The sequence below is a fragment of the Ursus arctos genome, unplaced genomic scaffold (assembly GCF_023065955.2).
Source record: "Ursus arctos isolate Adak ecotype North America unplaced genomic scaffold, UrsArc2.0 scaffold_11, whole genome shotgun sequence".
In the NCBI taxonomy this organism is placed as follows: Eukaryota; Metazoa; Chordata; class Mammalia; order Carnivora; family Ursidae; genus Ursus; species Ursus arctos.
Genome location: NW_026622775.1, coordinates 26,212,326 through 26,230,506, shown reverse-complemented (window position 1 = coordinate 26,230,506; position 18,181 = coordinate 26,212,326).

Here is an 18,181-nt window from a genome sequence, read left to right as displayed (position 1 = left end):
TGTAATCTTTTACAAATATATCCTGCAAAAATTCTCATTTTACCCCCTCCTTTTGTCTTAATCTCATGTACCACTTATTTGTATTAATTACTCCTTACTCTTTACAATATTTCTTATTGTAAAAATAAAGATATATTAAAATATATTTTATACAAACATTAATATATGTATATATAACTGTGTCTTTTTTAGAGTAAAAATCCTTGAATTACTTTACTTCAGTTTATTGGTTTTATTTGATTTAATTGTATGTTATAGTCTGTAGTCTATTGTGTTGAGATACACCATATTTTATTGAACCTTTTCTTTATTAATGGTGATCATGCTGTTTACAATATTTTTCTATTACAGAACAAATCTGTACTTGCAGGTATGTAAATTCGGGATAGATTATCAGAAGTAGGATTTGGTGGATAAGTTGTAAATTGTTACAGAGAGACAGATACATAATCTTGTTAGATGTCAAATTCATCTCTGCAGGAGTTGTAGGATTTTGAACTCCTACTGACTCCCAACAGAGTATTCTGTCCAATTTTTGGATTTGTGCCAATATGATAAGTAAGAACTTGTATTTCAGAGTATTAATTTACATTTCTTTTATTATGAATGAGTTTGAGTATTTTTCATAATTTAAAGATCTTAAGAATAACCGTGAATAGAGTAATAAGTAAAAAATAAATCATATATAAAATTTCTTTAAATTGATGTTATAATATTAATTCAAATAATGGAAAGATTTTCATGGTATATTGTTAAGTGATAAAAATTGTATAAAGAAGCAAACTATTCTTTGCCTTAAAAGTCTTTTTTTTTTAAAGATTTTATTTATTTATTTGACAGAGATAGAGACAGCCAGCAAGAGAGGGAACACAAGCAGGGGGAGTAGGAGAGGAAGAAGCACGCGCCCAGCAGAGGAGCCCGATGTGGGGCTCGATCCCAGGACTCTGGAATCAAGCCCTGAGCCGAGGCAGACGCTTAACGGCTGAACCATCCAGGCGCCCCTAAAAGTATGTCTTTTAAGAATGAGATGACCACTACAGAGCCTTTCTTAGAAATATGCAGATATAGGCAGAAAGAACATTAATCTTTTTATTAAAATTTCATTTAATCTGTAGAAATAAGTTTAAAATTTTTTTACAAATTTAAGATTACATTACTTATAACTACATTAAAATATGTTCATTTTAAAACATACACATATACACATATCTGTGTATAACATAAACATGTAACATATGAACTAAAAGCATGATTATCTCTACAATGTTAGGATTCAAGATGATCCCACACTACTTACAACTTCATATATATTTTTATTTTCCTATAATGGACATCTATATCTCTTAAAATAAGAAGAATAAATCTTTTTATTTTGATAGAAAAACAGATTGTAAGAATTGCTATCTCTGGCCTTGATTATTTTTCTAAAGAGTTGGACTTTTTAAATAAAGTGGATCACATTTCAGTGTTCTTCTATTAATTATTTCAAAAATTATTTTACTTTACATCTTCAGAAAACATGACCATAAATATCAACTAAACTTTAGGGAAAAATTTTCCTAGAATTAGTCAGCAATATTCTAAAGTTTGTACTATACATACTTTTGCTATTTTTTTCCAGTTTGTTTCCGAAGTGTTTAGAAAGGTGAATTACTACTTTAAAAACTGTCTTTTAGAATATTCTTCTAAGCTTCTTGAAAACAGGGTTAACCTGTTTCTCTTTGTTTCCTCAGTGTCTAGCTAAATATGTCAAAAATCTTCAATAAAAATACTTAATAAATATTTAAGTAAAGGAATCAACACCATATAAAACACATAAATTGTGTTAAGTCATTACACAATTACAACTTCTTTTACCAATTATGAACCATCACAGATTAGATACCACTGTTTTCACATACAAGAATTTTTTTAAATGAAAACTCAGTAAATTACATGTGTGTCAAATATAAATGTATCTTATTTTTCAACAAATTTTTGACTACTTTCTATAATCTGATTTTGTACTAGCAACTGGATACATACATTGAACAAAACAAAAGTAGTCTCTGCCTTCCTAGAATTTAACTCTATGGAAAAGACATGTAATGAACAAATAAACAGAAGACTAATCACAAAAAAATTCAAATTGCAATAAAGAAAACTAATACTAAAAAGAATTATAAACATAGATGATTTGTATTTGATGGATCATGAAGGTCATTGAATTTAGGGATGATATGTTATACTTTAACTGATACAGATATTATTTGAAAAGTCCAACAAAATTGGTAATTTCTTTTGAGCTTGCTTACAAAAAAATAAAGTGAATAAAAATACGAAAAGCTTTAAATTGTTTATTATGTTATACATGACAATTTAAAGACAATACATTTTAAAATTAGATGTAATAATCTTCCAGCAAAATATAAAATGCCCAAAAATATCTAGTAGAAAATAACTTGAAAAAATTATAATAACAATTAGGTTTTAAAAAGGATTGAAAACTATTAAAACTGGTGGTAGGAATAGATGGGTTTTCTTTTTTTTTTTTAATTTAAATTCAATTAATTAACATATAGTGTATTATTAGTTTCAGAGGTAGAATTCAGTGATTCATCAGTTGCATATAACACCAGTGCTCATTACAGCACCTGCCCTCTTTAATGTCCATCAACCAGTTACCCCATTCCCCCACCCCTTCCCCTCCAGCAACTCTCAGTTTGCTTCCTACAATTACGAGTCTCTTATGGTTTGCCTCCCTCTCTGATTTTAACTTGTTTTATTTTTCCCTCTCTTCTCCTATGATCCTCTGTTTTGTTTCTTAAATTCCACATATGAGTGATATCATATGATAACTCTTTCTCTGACTTATTTCGCTTAGTATAATACTCTCTAGTTCCATCCACGTAATTACAAATGGCAAGATAGATGGTTTTGCTAATTTCTACTTAATTATAAAGAATTGATAGGCCCAAAGTTATTTAAACTTTTCTTGATCATAGGGAGGGATCAAAGCTATAATCTTAAGAAAAGAAAAATTAGTACAAGGGGATAAAAAGAAAAAATATCGTAGATTGATTTCATAAATGAATATCCATACAAAATTCTAGGTGAAATACCATCTACATGATCCATCAACAAATACAAAGAATGATCCTTTATGAAGGGTATTAATTCTAGAACTTCAAGACGTTTTAATAAGGAGAAACATAAAAATAATCTACTGTAGTAAACACATACACAAATATGTATCATATACATTAAATGTTAAATATTCTTGGTGGCATCAAAATTTTAAAAATCAGTATTTTTTATCTATAGGGAGAACCTAAAAATGGCAATCATAATAAGCTGTAAAAGTTAAGTGAAAAAAATCTTAAAAAATTTAGAAATAGGGGGCGCCTGGGTGGCACAGCGGTTAAGCGTCTGCCTTCAGCTCAGGGCGTGATCCCGGCGTTATGGGATCGAGCCCCACATCAGGCTCCTCTGCTACCAGCCTGCTTCTTCCTCTCCCACTCCCCCTGCTTGTGGTCCCTCTCTCGCTGGCTGTCTCTATCTGTGTTAAATAAATAAATAAAATCTTTAAAAAAAAAAAATTTAGAAATAAACTCAATAAGAAATATAAACAATATTAAGAAAACCCTAAAATCTTACTGAAGATCCTAAAAGATTTTTAGAATAAGTAAATAATATAGTTTGTCTTGGCAATTGAATATTTACATAGAAAACTACAAAATTTTCCAAATATATACATGTATATATATTTGTGTGTATTTAGTACTATTATAATTATAACCCATAATATAGATTTATTTTGTTTTGTTTATTTGTTTGTAATGGTGTTTTGACTCAGTTTGGAGGCCCTGGCTAAAGGCAGGTCAGTTCTCCTTCAGAGCTGCTAATTATATCCACAGGACCACCACTTCCCTTATCAGGTTTTTACACTCCAGAGGCCACAATGCACTGGCCCTATTGCCCAGGTCTAGGTATCAAACAACTAAAGACAGCCCTTTGCCCAGAACATAATTATTTAAATTAGGTAATTTGAGGGCTTCTTTAGTTCTCTAAGTACAAACCTCATTTTTGGAGGTAGATTGGGAAGACAGGATGAGAAACAACTGCCTACCAGGAAAGCTGTAGGGGCTCTTTGCCCCTTTCCCAGTAGGACAGGAGTTATCAAATAGTAAAAAAAAAAAAAAAAAAAAAAAAAAAAAACCAAAACATGTGTTAGGTAGCTAGAAGCCCCCAAAGAGGGGTGGTGTGGGAACCCCTGCAGGGTGAGAAAAGGCTGGCTGCAGCAAGGATATTTTCAATGGCCAATCTCTAGGTTGTGGGCCCAGTGGGCTGCTGCTGAACCACTGCAGCCATAGCTTCAGGGTTCACGGAGGAGGGCGAGGAGGTCGGCGAATACCCGAATACCCACGGTGGGCCTATGGCACAGTGGGATAGTTAATCCAAACCCAAGGGAACCTGGGGCTCCTTAAAGCATACAACCATTGCCGTGGGGTACGTTTCAAACACTGACAAAACTGATTTGAAGCTATCTAGGGAAAAAATACATAAACGTGATCTGGGTGAAGAGAACCTCTCCCCTGCCCCCACACTAAAGCACTTCCAGTGACAGGAAGAAGAAGAAGGAAGAGGAGAAGGAGGGAGAGGAGGAGGAAGAGGAGGAGGAGGGGGAGTAGGAGAAGGAGAAGAAAAAGAAGAAGAGGAAGAGGAAGAAGGAGAAGGAGGAAGAATTATTTTAAAAGACCTAGGTATAGATTGAATAAAAAATAAATAAATAATACACATGCAAATATATTATTATTAAATTAAAACAAGTTCCATAATTTAACCCAACTAGAAATCCAAAATTTACTAAAATAATTTGTATAATGAAAAGATAAAAATGGTGCTGATTGATTTGGTTTTTGTGCTACCACATAGGTACTAAATTAACTTAAACATTTGCTAAAATGTACTGATTTTAAAACTTCATGTACTTAATCAATACTGGGGTTTAAATTACAGTTATACCTGAGATTGCACTAAATTTAAACATTGTACCCCTATAATTCTAGGAAAGTAAATAAATATAAAAAAATAGATAAAACTCATTTTAACTATAGCCTTGACTAAATTTTCCATACTCAACAATACCCATTGCCTTAAAATATTTCACAAATAGAAACTCTGACACAATGTGTAATAAATTAAAATTTAATTAAATCTTTGACACTTCCAAACTGGCTTGACAGACTGGAACCCCACACCCTCACGTAATATGGTTAATATGGTTCAGTACAAGTTAAAACAAAGCCTTCAAAAATTAACTTATTATTTAGCACTTCATTAATAAATAAGCTACTTTCCCTATGACTTTAACACTTCACAAACAATTTTTTCATATTCTTTAATCTATAACATAATATAATATAATAAATAATTATGCTTCATGATATTTTATTATGACCTTAATGCTATGGTCTCATCCAATAAGAGTCTCTATACCCAGTAACTCGATATTATTAAAATTACTAACTCTAATCAATACCCATTAAGTATTTTGCATTTATACATTTGGCTAATATGTTCTGTTCAATGCCTATCTCAACAGCCTTTTTCGTCATAATTCACCTTCACCTCTGAAAAGACACAGTATGCTTTTACTAGGCTACACTTTAGGAGACCTCAAGAAGTTTGCCATTACAAACAATCTTTACAGATGAGATCTTAACTACTCTCATCTTTCTCCAGGAGCAAAGGTATGACATTACATTGATGACACCCTTCTCCAAGAAAGATTTGTCTGACACTCTCCTTAAAGACATATAAGTACAGTGTTATTTAGTCCTTTTTGAGTTCTTGAGGCGGCACATTCCTCAATTTTACTTAATCTCACCGATATTGCTAAATGTAAATCAGCCCACTCTACATGGTATCTTCTCCAGTATAAGGCTCTAAAATATGTCCAAATCAAAATCATCATTCCTGTTAGTGCCTTCAGAGACTACTTTATCATAAGAGCTCCAGCAACCACTTCTCGTGCCTCTTAGACTCTCTGGATCAACTGTAATAGCCAGAAGTTGCCCGTGAACTTCTAGTAGAAACAACTGTCCTACTTGGCCCCATGTTATCTACCTTTAGAACAGCAAATACTCATCACGTATTAAGTTCTTTTAAAAATAGAGACTCCCACAGACCCTAAGCCTGTGAGCTTCCATACCCACTTGCCCACTGTGTATTGGAACATGAAAGCAACACCCTATTAGCTGGACATGGCTGCAAAGGCCTCCTTGACACAAGATAGAGTCAATTCCAGGTCATCTGTCATATTCCACCTGTAGGAGGCAGTAGCCTCCACAGTCCTCAGTTTCCTGCCAGATGCCACAGTGCTAAAGGAGGGTACCCCTTAACCCAGATTCTTGGCTATATGGGGGAATACTTTGATCAACTGAGTGAGCAATAAGGAGTGTTCATAGACTCTATGAATGGCATTGGCACCATCATAAGAGATGGAACTCTGTAGAATGTTACTACTGTTCAACCCCTTTTCAAAATGTACTTGATAAAAGACCCCAGAGTGGACCCAACTGACCAAAATTTGAGACACTCATCTCAATGCTAGGTGCCTTGGCCAACAAATGGCCTCATCTACTCATTTTCACAAACCTGGGCCATTACCTAAGAGTTATCTCCTGCAGCGTAAATAAGTCTAGAAGTCTTTCATCTCACAAATACCCAAAATATAAATCAAAGTTACATGTCTCCACATGTTCCAAGGCTATAATACAAGCCTTCACCAGCATCAACTTGCTCCTACTTAGAGTTCCAGACATTCCTGAAGATGACGAGACACACATTTCACTTCTCAAAATACACAAGCTGGGCTCTTAAAAAAGACATTCAATAAAGCATTCATCACATTGATAAGTCCCAGGCAGCTGGTTTAATTGAGACATGATAGGCTCCTCAAACAACTTTTCTTTAAACTCCAGTCTGGTAAATCAACCCCTAAATGGGTCTCCATTTTACTTGGGATTTTAATTTCTCTTATTTCAAGGCCCCTTGGCCAATTCATACCTTACACCAATGTTAAAAATACTTCCCCATTCCCCTTTCCTTTATTAAAGAGGGGTATGTCTCACCTCCATACGTATAAATACTCATTAATATGTATTAATTAATTAATAATGTCTCCTCCATCTTTATAGAGTTTTAGTACATACTTTTCTGAGATCCATTAACCATAAATTGTCCTGTGGTCCTAGCAGTTACCCATCTTGTATGGTACCAATATGAGCATAAATTTCTACCACCAAAAACACCTTCCTTAATATTTAAGTTATAAAGTATAGATAATTAATCTGTGTTCTTCCTTTGAAGAAATTATTAAATTTCTTCAAAATATTAAAATTAGTCCTCCTAGGCCATTCCAATAGTATAAACTACTGAAAGGAAGATTAAAAAATAATTTAAAAATTTAAAAATTCCATTCAGTTAATTAAAAATCACATTCAGAAAGATTTTTTTTAAAAAGCCAACACCATATCTGATCAAGATAAACTAGACAACTCATCTTTGTAGTAATGCACGTCAGAAAAAAATAAGTATCAGACAAAAACCTGTCAAGTGTGGCTGCATTGATTGTTGGTCTTATTATTACTGGTCTGGATGTTTTCATTGATTTGCAACTCAGATACCTAAACTGTCTGGTAAGCCATCATTTCAACCAAACATGACATATGCTGAGGCCCTTATGCCATGGAGTTCAGATTATACAAGGCTTTCAGGCCAAAAACCTCTCTCACTTGCCTGTTGTTAAAAGAGTATAGAAAAGTGTCAAATATAGGACTCAAGATATCATCGGCAAATATGGCAAGATGGGCATCAGTGGGATTTTAAGGCATAAATAATATTCAGTGGGTAGAGTAATAAATGTATCAAGAGTATACAGAGTCAGCATATGCTTAATCTTTTGAGAATTTTTAGAAAGATGAAAGTATTAGGGACTCACTTGTACTTAACAAAGAGGTTTTCCTAAAAGAGACAATATTACATTAAATATGAACATTGTTAGAAATGATTTCACAAATTGTGGAACAGATAATGTGGGAAAAACCAGAATTAATTTCTGCCATTAAGCAGGGTGCTGTGGAAAGAAAGAAGGATGATGTCCAGACTGGTGATCCTACATGAGGAAAAGGATTTTGAGAAGGAGAAAGTGATTTCCTCCATTCTAAGAGAAGAAAGAAGTCTATGGACACACATGTCTGCCATTAGATGGTAGAAAAATGTGAAAAGACGAGGAAATTTAATTTCTCGGAGACATAAGTAACTCATCAGCTAAATGTGTATATGAATGGAGTTTGGGAGGAAAGAAATAGGAGAAATAGGGAAGCGCCCAAAGTGTAAGCTTGCCCTTTGGAAAGCAGATAAGAGACCTAAATAAAATGTTCTAAAATGCCTGAAAGTATTGAGGAAATGTTTTAAGTTAGCAATCCCAATGGAAATATGCGCGCACACACACACACACACACACACACACACACACACACACACGTATCACCCCAAAATCTATCTCATGCCAATAGAACGACTTTATGAAATTACTTATGGATCAGGAAATGCTTTTAGCGTTAACTATTGTTTTTCGAAGCAGGCATGTTGGAGCTATATGGAATAAATACAAAATTAGAAATTTGACTTTTTACATGCTGTCAATGTAGAGACAAAAGTTAAGAAAAGTATATGGCACGACTAAATAGTTTTAAATTGCCAAGTATTTAATGTTAAGATATATATGTATGTATTTAATGTTAATTTATTTAATGTTAAGATATGTATGTATATGTTTAATGTTAAGATATGTATGTACTGTACCTATAACATAAGTTTCCTTAACATAATGTTAAGATATGTATGTACCATACCTACAACATAAGCTTCCAGAAGTTTGAGCAAAGGAAATTTTAGCTATAATAAAAGTTGTCATTTTCCATCACGAAAAAACACTAAAATCTTCAAGTCATTTCTATTGTGAGGAATATTCCATGTGATTTTTACTTTAGAAAGTTAAATCTTTGAGTATGCAAATCTAATTTGCATGAAAATAGTTATCTGCATTGCTATTTTTGGCAGTCTTAACTGTAAAAAGTGCATCATACTAAATGGCTATTTTTTTTTATTACAATTTGAGTACATAAGCTCTGTATAATTGTAATAGAACTATATCCCTGATGTCTAATGTCCAATACTAGATCTTATGGCAATCGTGGATCAACTTATACAATTATACAAGTTGACATAGAAATAATTTTATAGGATCATAATTTATTGTCAAGTGTTAGGAAATGGGCTTCTCCGCTGGGAGCCTGCTTCTTCCTCTCCCACTCCCCTGCTGTGTTCCCCTCTCTTGCTGGCTGTCTCTCTGTCACATAAATAAATAAAATCTTTAAAAAAAAATGGAAATCTATGGAAAACATTAGGGATCACCTAAATTCAAAGACACACAAGATAAGTTAGACTGCTAACAAGTAGAAATTATTTAGATCTCTATGAAGGACTTTTCAAAGTATACTTGCAACAAATGAATTCACACAGGATTATATAGCTCGAGAGCATACAAGTTGAATTCAATATGGCATTGACATGCAGGTTATTGAGTTAACAAAATCACTACTGTGTAGAGAATGCGTGCAAAACACGTATTAATGGAAACATTTATTCTGCAAATAGGTTTTATGTACATGACATAAAAGGCAACATTTTTCAGGCAGTATAAACTTAAAATTGATGTGGCCCCTGTAAAATCTTTCTTAAATCTTTTGCGACTTTGAAATTGGTTATAGTTTTTTAAGCTTGTCAATCATTCATCAAATATTTTTTTGAGCACCTACTATATCACAGTAACTGTAGGCACCAGGGATGCCGTGGTGAACAAAAGAGACAAGTTGCCTTTCTTCACGGACCTTGTAATCTAGCGTGGCACTCAGATAATGAACAGACAAATAACATCTCCTGGGTGATGACAGTGATAGGAGAATTAAGGCAGCTAAAGGGAATAGGGAATGACATCGGAGTACATCAATCAAATGCTTAACACTGTGCCGGTGAAACTGCATGAAGACAGAAACTCTTGGCAGCAAATCAGGGTTTGTCGTACATTGAAATTACTGCATTGCCTCATTAACTGAATGGTTGAACAGTGAAGAGAAGGTGTGTCAAAGAAGGAAAAAACTACTGAACTAGACTCTTGCAATTGAACAATCAATATTCAAAGATCATTGAATCTATTCTTACAGCTGATCTTCTCCCATGACCCTGATAGTCTCAATAACTGTTATGATTTTATAATATTTAAGTAAGTAAAAGCTACATATTTTGTACGAGTCACCTTAAATCATGATAGATTGAAGCTCCTATGGTCTCAATGGGACATGCTAAAACATGAATATATCGAAAGCAGTTTTATGGCATTTTGGCTATTCTGCACAACCTATGTATTTAAAATATATTACCTTAGCATATAAAATCTTCCTACTTTGTCAGGTATACAGATAAGAATTGATTATCAACATCACATAAATTTAAAAAAGAAATATCTAAAGCTAAAATCAGGTAAAATTATGTTAAAGTGATAAAATTTGTAAGGAACTGTCATGAATTGATTCATGAAATAACATTTTTTCCTTATATTCTAAACACAGATATATTGTTATTTCTGGGTAGGAAAAGAGGGGAGGAGAGGAGAGGGGAGGGAAAGGAAGATAGTCATTTTCTCTTTAACATTATCATAGGAAGTAACTTGCGTTTCCTACCCCCTTTCATCTTGAGAAATAAAAGGAGTTACTTGATTATAAAATAATTAGCTAACGAATTCATTTAATCATACTCTTCCTAAGAGAATTCACATTATGATTTGGAAATTTTTCTTTCTGTTAATTTTTTGGTAAATGTGATCTAAAATCTGCTTTCTTACGTATAGTGTGGGGTAGGCAGATAAGTTGCCCACCAAAGATGTTCACATCCTAATCACTTGAACCTCTGAGTATGTTACTCAGGTGTGTGGCAAAAAATGACTCTGTAGATGTGTTTAAGTTAAGGATGTTGAGCTGATGGATCAACCTGGCTTATCCACTTGGGCCTGATCTAATCACATGGGTCCTTAAAAGCTGAGAACACTTTTGGTTGTGGTCAGAAAGACATATGACAATGGAAGAATGGTCAGAGAGACACAACCTTGCTGGTTTTGAAGATGGAAGAAGGGAGTCATGAGCCAAGGAATGTAGGTGGTCTCTAGATGCTGGAAAAAGCAAGAAAACAGACTCTCTTTCCATTCCTTCCTGAAAAGAACATAGCCCTATTGGAGCCTGCATTTTAGCTTCCCGTGATCTGTATCAAACTTCTAACCATATAGAAGCGAACAGATTTGAGTCATTTTAAGCCACTGAGTTGGTGATAATTTGTTATTGCAGCAATAGGAAAAGAGTACATTTTATTGGGGGCATTTTATATCTTTTCCATTGCTTTGGGAACATTGATATATGGAATAGAAGAACAACATTTAGTAAAAGATACAACAGTTTCTATAGAAATAATGGAAATTTCTCTCCAAGTTAATGTATTTTTCCTGTTTCTTCATGATTCTTTCCAAATTGAAAAAAAAAAAAGGAACCGTAAACAAAGCATATACCACATACTTTAGTGCTATTACACCAGAGGAAACAAGTATATTTTCATATAGTGTCATAAATGGGTAGTAGATGGTTCATAACTCTCTTATAAAAAATTGTCTAGGATGCAGTAATATCAGTGTTTGCTGTTTTATAATTAATAGATTGGGTTAAAAATCCAATGAAATATATTTTTTTGAGATGTTCCTTTTGTGTGCTTTCATTGAGCTATTAAAATTGTCACAAACGATAATAATGAAATTTATACCAGACCTAAGCAAACAAGACAAGGTGAAAAGATAAATTAATAATTATGTGTTGAAATTCTACACAATATCATTTATTTTCTGGTAAACTACTCAAATATACTTACTTGTTAAACAAAATAGACAGGGGCTCCTGGGTGCCTCAGTCAGTTAAGTGTCTGCCTTCGGCTTAGGTCATGATCTCAGGGTGCTGGGATCCAGCCAGTAGTCTGCTTCCCCATCTTCCTATCCCCCCCCCCCCACTCATCCTGCTTGTGGACTTTCCCTTTCTCTCCTCTCAAATAAATAAATAAATAAATAAATAAATAAATAAATAAAACCTTTACAAAAAGTTAAAATAGATAATTACTATGTATTTAATTCCCAGCTGATATTATTTTTAATTTGCCCTATGGAAATGGGAAATTCTTAGTGAATATAAACACAGCCCTGAAGCCATAGTTCTATTTTCACTTCTTTGTTATATTGAAATATTATCTGTAAAAGACAAGACTAGTAAATTTGGATCCCCCACTCCGAAGCTAGTAAGTAACTGACCACTATTAACATGACATTCAGGCAAAGGTCATTCATTAGTGAGTGTGGGAGGAAAAAAGGATAGTCAAAAAACAGATGCGCTGAGATATTGTGGTTTTATAAAGGTTTGTGGAGTATCTAGAAGAAAGCATGTAATTGACCAGAATTCATTCCACATCATTTAAGAGAGATTTTTCTGAGCAGAGCACCAGTAAAATCCTGCTAAGGGAATGACATATAAAAACGTTAAATGAAACCAAAAAACATAAAATAGGCAGATATTCATATGTGTTGGTGAAAAGTACGTTCAAGCTGAAACTGAAAAAAGTATGCGTGGGCAGAAACAAATTATAATATTACTTGGTATGGATCAATCAGTGGCATGAAAAAAAATGCAAATGCAAAAGCATCGACTTAATCTTTTTGGTAATTTCAAGTTCACCAGGAATCAGTATATCCCAGTTATATCCCTGTACCTCCTCCCACCTTTCCCATGTGTGCCAGGAATGGCCAGCAATCCCTGAACCCACCGAGGAAACCAAACTTCCCTAGGAAAGACGGGAAAAGGCAAGGGGGTCAACGCCAAGGGACGGAGACCCTTTGCTCTTCTTTGCTCAACTTTTATTGCTCCTTCAGGATAATCACAAATCCTTATCACTGTTCCTCAAGCATGTGATGTGTGACAAGGGGTCTTACTGAAACTGGGAGGATCTGTCTACGGCAAAGATACGATATGGGAAAGATACGATATGCTAATTTCAGGGTTGAGTTCTGCTAAACATAGCCTAAGGGACAATGCCTATATCTCTTAGACCACAGGGCAACTGTTCCCGCTAGGAAAGTGTCGGGAAGGCAACTCCCCGGGTCACGTAGGCCTCAAAGGCCTACGCCCTTCTCCGAAAACTTCCCTCAGCAGCCTGTGTGTTACATTTTAGCAAGGCAGAGGACCGCCTCTGTTACATTTTAGCAAGCCAGGTATTACGGCTGATTTCATGCTCTTCGTTAACCGCAACAATGTGACTATGGTTCAATAACATAATATAAATGATGCTTTACTGGTTAGAATTAAAGAAAGAAAAGAACCCCTGTCAACTTCTTTGGTAGTGAGAAGAGCTAGCTAACAATAAGGAATGATCATCTATCAATCTTCAGGGCACCTTACTACCTACCCCAATAATAAAGCACATTCTCAGGTATTCATAACAATGCTTCAAAATCTGATGGAAATTTGTTAAATTTCTGCTCATTTTTTATGCTCTGTTCTAATTCTAGTACCTATTGATTCAGACTCAGGACTGCTTTTGAAGTTAGGCAAGTGTTGTTTGCCTTGATGTCGATTGCAGTGCCAGACTTAGCTCAGCTCCATAGAGGCAAGGAACAAAGGGAATCTGAGTAGATACTTTAATAACATAGGTTCTCTGTATACAAGTAAAGTGTAAATATACAGCAGGAATGTCAGAAATACAAAAGAAATGTCAAAACAGATAGAACAATGTTTTGATGTAGGTATCACAGATCAAATTTTTGCTAGGGAAAATGTTGATGAAATGTCTCTGAGTCATCAAGAAAAACATATCTGTTCACTCACAGGTTTATTAATAAAAGTTCCTTGATATCAAGTTTATATATCCAACAACCTTTCCACAGTATGAGAAACAGACTGCAGGTTTTATAACTTCTCTGGGTTTAGGTTATATGGTTCTCCTGAAAATAAGTATAAGCACAGTATATTTTCAACTATACTTTTTAGATTTCCTTAAAATTATGGTGTAACTCTTATATAGTATCTGAGTCTTGGTGAGATATACCGTAAGAAGTATTTATTCCGTGTAGCTACGTTTAGAAGAAAACATCAGTACGTCAAAATATAAGCTAGAGAATACTAAGGTTCCCATTTCCTCTGGTTCTTAACCAGATCAGACCTGAGCCTCTCAACATATGTGTTCATTTGTCCACCCTCAACTTTTTTTGCCCCTCTCTGGCTTTGCTGGAAGAAGGTGAAAACAAATACAAAATAATTTGGTTAAATCCTACCTTCCTACTCTGTACCTGACTGGTTCTCATTTTATTCCTGCTGACTGCACTTTAAATTACTTACCAATACCTCTCGTAGATGCATATTCCTCCAATTAATGCCATACATTTTTCAAGTTCATTTGCTTCTCATGTTCTTACAATTATTTTGTACCTCCCCTCTCTCCTTAAATTTTTAATATCTCTATCCTCACTGTTATCTGATGAATCTGCTTTCTATTTCATTGAGAAAACAGAAGCAATCAGAAGACAATTTCCATACCATTTCCCTGAAAAATTCCCTCAGCAACTCTCCGCTGTGTTGGAAATAAGTGCCATAGTCCTGTTACTGACACACAAGTCCATGTATATTGAGCCTGTTACTCCATTTTTGTCTCTTATTTCATCTCTGAGTGTTCTCCCTTTTCTCCGGCCAGACTTCACCGATGGTCCATGAAAACATCAGGTATTTGACTATGCAAATACCTGAAAGTTTTGCTTAGAAAATTCCCAAATAGGGGCAACTCGGTGTCTCAGTCAGTTAAGGGCCGACTCTTGATTTTGGCTCAGGTCATACTTCAGTGTTGTGAGATCTAGCCCTTACCCTCTCTGACCAACTATATTAAATGAATTAATTTAAATAAGGCACTTAAAGTACTTGTAATTTATCAGAAACTACATAAGAGTTGGCTACTATTATCATTATCATCATTATTATTAATATACTATTATTAAATTATATTGCACTTTAAAAAAGTTTTATGTTCCTCTACATTCTAGTGTAAATTTGATGAAGGCGAGGATTTTTGTTTGTTTGTTTTTTTAAGATTTTATTTATTTATTTGACAGAGAGAGAGAGAGACAGCCAGCGAGAGAGGGAACACAAGCAGGGAGAGTGGGAGAGGGAGAAGCAGGCTCCCAGTGGAGGAGCCTGATGTGGGGCTTGATCCCAGAACACCGGGATCATGCCCTGAGCCCATGCCCTGAGCCAAAGACAGATGCTTAAAGACTGAGCCACCCAGGCGCCCCAAGGCAAGGGTTTTATCTGCTTTGCTCACTGCTGTTTATCACCAGTAGCTAGCACACTGTGTGTATATTGTATGGGCTTGATCAGTGTTTGTGGAAATGTAACTGTATATTTGAACTGCTTTTAGCCATTTTCTATCTAATTTATTATTCTTCAAGTGAGACAGTCTTATTCAAAAAAAACTTGTTGAAAATAGCCATTTTCTATTTCAAGTTTTATACAATGGATGTATGTTTCTATATATTCCTAAAAAGTATGTATATTTTTAAATATTTACATGGTCCTATGAATAGGAATTATAATCTGCTGCCCCAAGGTTGAAGAGTCAAGTAGTTTATTTCTAACCTTTTTTGAGATAACCGCTGGATAACACTTTTTGGAAATGATTCTATCATATGTAAAATGGTGGCCAGTACACAGTAGACTCAGGAAATTAATTCTTCAGTCCATTTCTCTTTCAAATTCCTGTTTAATAAATAGCAGTTTTGGAAAGCACTTCACTTTGTGCTCATTGATTTATTTCAAATATTATATTTGAGCCATACATTCATTATAGCACTGATCATAGTGTAATGTAGCTAATTATTTAATCATCTGTCTTTTCAACTTGAGGACAAACTACCCCAAACTACAACAGAATGGCTCAGAAAACTTTTTGACAGTTCCCCAGTGTTCATTTGTGTTCTGAACATTCACTTTCCTGTATAAGTATAGTGATTTTTATAATCATTATATATTGATTTTTTTCATTAGGAAGAGTTCACTTATACAGAAATCATTCCGTGTATGTATAGGCATACTATCTAAATATCAAATTAGTAGCACATAATGCCATGCCCATGTGTAAAATATAAGCTATTATACATTAATACTAACATACATGAAACAGTTAATATATTAGTGGGAAAGGCTGAAAGAAAACTATATTTGAAATATAGACAATTGAGTTTGAGTTCCCATAAAAATCCTATAATAACATCTGAATTAATTAATTTATTCATTTATTATGATTTTATTTATTTATTTGAGAGAGAGAGTGTGAGAGAGAGAGCACGAGTGGGGTGAGGCGCAGAAGGAGAAGCAGACTCCCCACTGAGCAGGGAGCCCGATGTGGGGCTCCATCCTGGGACCTGATCTCAGCACCTCGATCAGGACTTGATTCCAGGACTTGATCCCAGAACTCCAAGGTCATAATTGAGCTGAAGGCAGATGCTTAACCAACTGAGCCACCTGGGCACTCCTTTAACATCTGAATTTAAGATGCACTTTGAAATGTTAAAAAGCTTCCCACTGAATGACAAGGTGGTGTATTAATTTGAACAACCATTCTGTCTTTTCCTTTTTTTGAAAACTTCCCACTCAAAACCCTTCCTGCCCATGGTACAGATTTTAGCATTTTTTTCCCTGGTGCTTAAAGAGAACAATAAACATGTGAGGCATCAGGAGGTTGATAACCACGAGGATGTGGAGGGGGGCCTCTGGTCAGGGCCGTGGGTGCTCCTCCAGTCCTCAGCCACTCGGTGTGTGAAATAGTTGTTGGGTCCCAGAGGTGTCAAGACTCTTCAGGGGAGTGTCTGATTGACAGCAAGATACTTGTGTCTGTCAGCCTCCTACTCAGCAACCCACAAAACTTCCTGGAAAGCAGACATCTAGTAAAAATTTTAGGATTTTGCTATAGGCATATATGATTTCCTTGCTGAATTTCCCCCTAAAACAGAAAAATTGTGATGCTCCATGGAGTGTTGAGGTTAAATTTTAAAATATTACTTCTTAGTATGAAGGAGTCCCTCAGTTCAGCTCCAAATGTATATCCAAATATGCTTCTTCCTTTAAGAATGATGGCTTAAGACCCACCAAAGCAGATCATAATTTCATTTTGTTTACAACTGAAATTTTTTTAAAAAACAAAGGTTTTTTTACAACATGGATTTATGGCTTTTTCCTAATTAGATGTTTAGAGAATGCCCTGGTAGAGAAAGACCTACATATATAAATTTATCTTCTAGTGAAAGCAAGTGGGATTTCCTTAAGGGAGTCACTGCCTATGCAAATTGGAAAAAAAAAAAATTCTTATAGCCAATCTTTTAGTGAGATTTTAGTGAGATTATAAATCTTTTAGAATAGCCTAAGAGAAAGGATTCTCTGGTTCCACTCTCAAACAAACATCTGATCATCGCTATTAAAAGGAAAAAAGAAAAATAGCTCTCTTTAGCTGCTGGGCTATTTTTTTATATTGCAGCATGATTCACAATAGCCAAAGGTACGAACAACACAAATATCCATCCACAGATGAATGGATAAAGCAAAGGTGGTATATAGATGCAATGGAATATTATTCAGCCATTAAAAAGAGGGCTATTCTGCCCTAAGTGTCAACATGGATGAAACTTGACATTAAGCAAACAAATACTGCATGATTCCACTTATATGAAGTATCTAAAATAGACTCAGAGGGTCAAATGCTGTGACTTCCAAGGACTCAGGGTAGAGAGAAATGGGAAATTACTAATCAAAGAGCATAGTTTCAGTTATGCAAGATGAATACGTTCTAGGGATAGGCTGTACAACATTGTGCCTACAGTTAACAGTACTATATCATATGATCAGAATTTGTCAGGAGGGTAGATCTCATATTAAGTGTTCTTACCACAATAAAATGCAATTTAGAAAGGAGGAAAAAATACCTTTATCTAGAACTTGGCAAAGTTTGATTATGG